We start from the raw sequence: 5,000 nt of genomic DNA, 5'->3' as shown, positions 1-5,000 counted from the left end.
TTTGGCGACTCTAGCAGTCGTGAGACCCCAATCGCGAGTTCATCCAGGAGCTCTCACGACTCACTCACGACTCATCTCTCAACTCACCAGTCCTGAAAACGCCCAGAAATAGCCATTTTTCTTTTAACCGTTTTTTACGTTTCCAATGAACAAAACACATTCATAATGATAAAAACGATGAGATTAAGATTAAAAATTGAATTTCATTGATGTTAAAGTGTTAAAATTCAATTTTACATGGTTAAAATCAAACTTAAACAATATCATAACATCAAAATCAGTTTTAATCAAACAATAATTTCAAAACTAAAATATGCAGAAAAATGACTGCAAAATTTTCACAACTATGAAAGTAGTTTTCTTTGATTCTAAAACTCACTAAACATGTTATACAAATTCGAAAATGAAAACCGCACTGATACCAATTATTGGAAAATCACATTTTTGTATCGCATACAAAATATACGCAGCGGAAATTTAACGAATATACTTCATTCGCAATCGATAACATGTACTATGTAAGTTTCAGAATTTAAGAACAAGAGAGCGTACCTTGGTGTGGTGAATTTCAAAAAAAGATCAGAAGTACTTGAGAACACTTTTAATCTTCACTCCAATTCTACTTTACGTCCAAGAAGTGTGGTCTCTCAATCGGTTTCTAAGGGAGAAAATTAGAGAGCGTTTCACACTCACATACACACCATTTCATACACATACAAAATTCTGTATATTTTTCCTTTGATATCTAACTGATTATCTAATTGGGCTGGCCTCTTGGGCCTTTCCAATTGGGCTTAAGTGTATGGCTTGGAGTGAGACCAAAAGAGACCAATAAGACACTAGCTCCAATGGGCCTTGGATTTTTCTGTCAACTCTTGGCAAGTCCAAAATTACCATTAATTATATTTAATACCACTATATAAATATAATTTCACTCTAAGCCTTAATTATAAATTATATCCCAAGACTTTATTTTACATACAACCCATTCATAAAATATTCGTAGTAATACAAAGTCATGAATGTAAACTGCCACTTTGAAAATTACTACATTTTATCCTTGTGTACCCAGTTTAATCCTTTAAAGTTATTCATCATATATTTATGAGATCAAATTTCTTAAATATATACTTTAGTAACTTCTTACTAAAATAGTTAGGCATAACTCCCTGAATAACTGAACCCATTAAACTTATCTAAACGAAATATTTTATATTTCCGTTAAGAGACTATGAATTCCATCTTGAGAATATATGTTCCATTAACACTAAATATGGCTGCCCAACATACTGAGGTTGATGAGAATCAACAAGCATTCAAGAATCCATTGCATGTTCCAGTTGGGCCTATTACAAGAGCAAAATCCATGAAGATCCAAGAAGCACTTAATGGGCTGATTCAAGAGATTTGGGCTGATTCTAACGCAGGATATTCCAAACATGGCCCAAAGGAAGATGAAAGTGTAGTGAATTTAATTCAAGCTATTTAGGGCTGATCTGACTTAATTGGAAGTGATTTATGGCATGAGTTAATGGCTGATTGACTTTCCAGCTCTGTATCAGTTAAGGCAGATTTTTTCCTATTTTGGATCTGCTCATTTCAGATCAAATCAACTTTTATTTAGGGTTTTATTATTTAGTACGATTTTAGGTATTTTCCTTGTTTTTAGGTGCATTTAATGCTTTTTAGGTCAAACTTGATTCCTGATATGGTAAGATATCAATTAGAAGTTATTTTAAAATATATTTTCTTGTCTGTCAAGTTTTGTAGAGTCCTTAAATAGGCCCTGAAGTCTGTAAACATTTTTTATAATATTATTGAATAGAAATCAGAAAAGGTGAGGTTTTGCTCTCTTTTGGTTCTTCAAGAACTGTGAACTTATCAAGGATTCTTCCTTGTGGCGTTCAAACTTTATACCTTTGGTTCGTGATTCTTTATAATCATTGGGTCAAGGTCAACTTATACCTTTGGTTCGCGTTTCGATTATAAACGTTGGGTCAGGGTTTCTATCATAAATCTGATTTTTAGCTTTCCTGGGTTAAATATTCCAATATTTTTGTTGGGTCTCAAAGCGTGTCGATTGAGGTTCGCATCATTTGGTATCAGAGCACAGGTTCTAAAATCAGTTTTCTATCCCTTTATCTTTTGTTTCCTGTTATCATCCTATCCTGTTTCTTTTGTGTTCTTCATTCATCGTTCTTATTTTTTTTGTTTTTGTTGAAGTGCACTAGGTTAAAATTGTGCACCCAGTTCAAAAAAAAAAAAAACGTGAAAAAAAAAAGACATCTGAAAAAAAAAAAAAAAAATTTGTTTGTAGTTTCAGTTCTCTCAGACCGAAATATTGTTTTCTTTTATCTTCTTCCTTTGATTTGGTATTTCTGTCATATTTTCTTGCCATTGGTATTTGTTTTAACACTACAAGTTGAATTTCTTGATCAAGTTTACTAGTTCATTGCAGAATTGAAAAGGCGAAGCTACGAGTGGAAAAAGGCAAGAGAGTGTGAGACTAAGATCGGGAAAAATCCAATTTAAGAGTGAAACACGAGTGGGAGTGACATAATTTGAGTGCAAACACGTGAGGGAGTGTTGTGAGGAATTATTTCTAACAATTCTCTGTTGTTTCAAAAGTATGTCTTTCAGGTGTGAAACATCAAATAGGGAAGGAGGGGAGGAGTCGTCCATCATTTTGCAAGCTATGCAACAACAATTTGAACGCATGAACGTAGTGTTTAATGAGATTCGGGATCGGATAGATAGGCAAGACACTGTTATTGCTACTTTGCGTGAGGAACGTAATCAAAGAGGACCTAATGCAAGAAGGCAAGAAAGGCGTTCTCACATGAATGATTATGATGACTACCACGAGGATGAGTTTGAAGATGAAGGAGATCAAGCTTCACTGAACAATGAAGGCAGGTTTGTGCCAAGGAGAGAAAGGCGTGGTGGAGGTTTCCGAAGAGATCCAAGATGGCAAGATGGGACTGACAAGAACCTAGGAAACATAAAAATGAAAATACCCACATTCCAAGGGAAAAATGATCCAGAAGCATACTTGGAGTGGGAGAAGAAGGTGGAGTTAATCTTTGAGTGCCACAACTACTCCGAGGAGAAAAATGTAAAACTCGCTGTCATTGAGTTTACTGACTATGCTATTATATGGTGGGATCAACTTGTGATGAACAGAAGGAGAAACCATGAGAGACCTATCGAGAGTTGGGAGGAAATGAAGGCAATCATGAGAAGGCGGTTTGTTCCTAGTCACTACTATAGGGACTTGTATCAGAAATTACAGAGTCTTACTCAAGGCTATAGGAGCGTGGATGACTACCACAAGGAGATGGAGATTGCCATGATTCGGGCAAATGTAGAGGAGGATAGAGAAGCTACCATGGCAAGGTTTCTGAATGGGCTGAATCAGGACATTGCCAACGTGGTGGAGTTGCAGCACTACGTGGAGTTGGAGGACATGGTGCACATGGCAATAAAGGTGGAACGACAGCTTAAAAGGAAAGGAACTCGGTCATTTCAAGATCCGGGCTCCTTTACTTCATGGAGGTCAAATGGAAGGAAAGACGAAGGGGCTGTTTTCAAGTCCAAATCCGAACCACAAAAAAGGAGAGACGAAGCTCCCAGTGTCAACAATGGTAAAAATGAATCCCAGACTCGTAATCGTGACATTAAGTGTTTTCGTTGTTTGGGAGTAGGTCATATTGCTTCACAATGCCCAAATAAGAGGACCATTGATGCGAACCTCAATCGACATGCTTTGAGACCCAACAAAAATATTGGAATATTTAATACCAAATGATGCGAACCTCAATCGACACGCTTTGAGACCCAACAAAAATATTGGAATACTTGCCCAAGAAAGCTAAAATTTAGATTTTTGAAAGAAACCCTGACCCAACGTTTATAATCGAAACGCGAACCAAAGGTATAAGTTGACCTTGACCCAATGATTATAAAGAATCACGAACCAAAGGTATAAAGTTTGAACGCCACAAGGAAGAATCCTTGATAAGTTCACAGTTCTTGAAGAACCAAAGGAGAGCAAAGCCTCACCTTTTCTGGATTTTTATTCAATAATAATCTGAAAAACGTTTACAGACTTCAGAGCCTATTTAAGGACTCCACAAAACTTGACAGACAAGAAAATATATTCTGAAATAACTCCTAATTGATACCTTACCATATCAGGAATCAAGTTTGACCTAAAAAGCATTAAATGCACCTAAAAACAAGGAAAATACATAAAAAAACGTACTAAATAATAAAACCCTAAATAAAAGCTGATTTGGTTTGAAATTAGCAGATTCAAAATAGGAAAAAATCTGCCTTAACTGATACAGAGCTGGAAAGTCAATCAGCCATTTATTCATGCCATAAATCACTCCCAATTAAGTCAGATCAGCCCTAAATAGCTTGAATTAAATTTACTACACTTTCATGTTCCTTTGGGCCAAGCTTGGAACATCCTGCGTTAGAATCAGCCCAAATCTCTTGAATCAGCCCATTAAGTGCTTCTTGGATCTTCTTGGATCTTGCTCTTGTAATAGGCCCAACTAGAACATGCAATGGATCCTTGAATGCTTGTTGATTCTCATTAACCATGATCGCACGTATTGATGGAGAGGTGGAAACTGAAAGCGAGGAAGATGATGACCAGATTCCATCACTTGAGGATGCTTGTGATGAGGAAGTGGAGTATCCAGTGGAGGGCGAGTCACTTGTGGTTAGGCGTGCTTTAAGTGCCCAAGTCAAAGAGGATGACATGGAACAACAAAGGGAGAACATTTTTCACACTAGATGCCACGTCAACAACAAGGTATGTAGTATGATTATAGATGGGGGGAGCTGTACTAATGTGGCTAGTACAACTTTAGTTGAAAAATTGAATTTACCTACCTTGAAACAACCTAGACCATATAAGTTGCAGTGGTTGAATGATTGTGGAGAAGTTAAGGTAAATAAGCAAGTACTGGTTTCTTTTTCAATTAGGA

Source organism: Castanea sativa, chromosome 1 (genome assembly GCF_040712315.1).
Source record: "Castanea sativa cultivar Marrone di Chiusa Pesio chromosome 1, ASM4071231v1".
In the NCBI taxonomy this organism is placed as follows: Eukaryota; Viridiplantae; Streptophyta; class Magnoliopsida; order Fagales; family Fagaceae; genus Castanea; species Castanea sativa.
The sequence above is the reverse complement of the archived record's forward strand: the minus strand, read 5'-3'. Positions refer to the sequence as shown.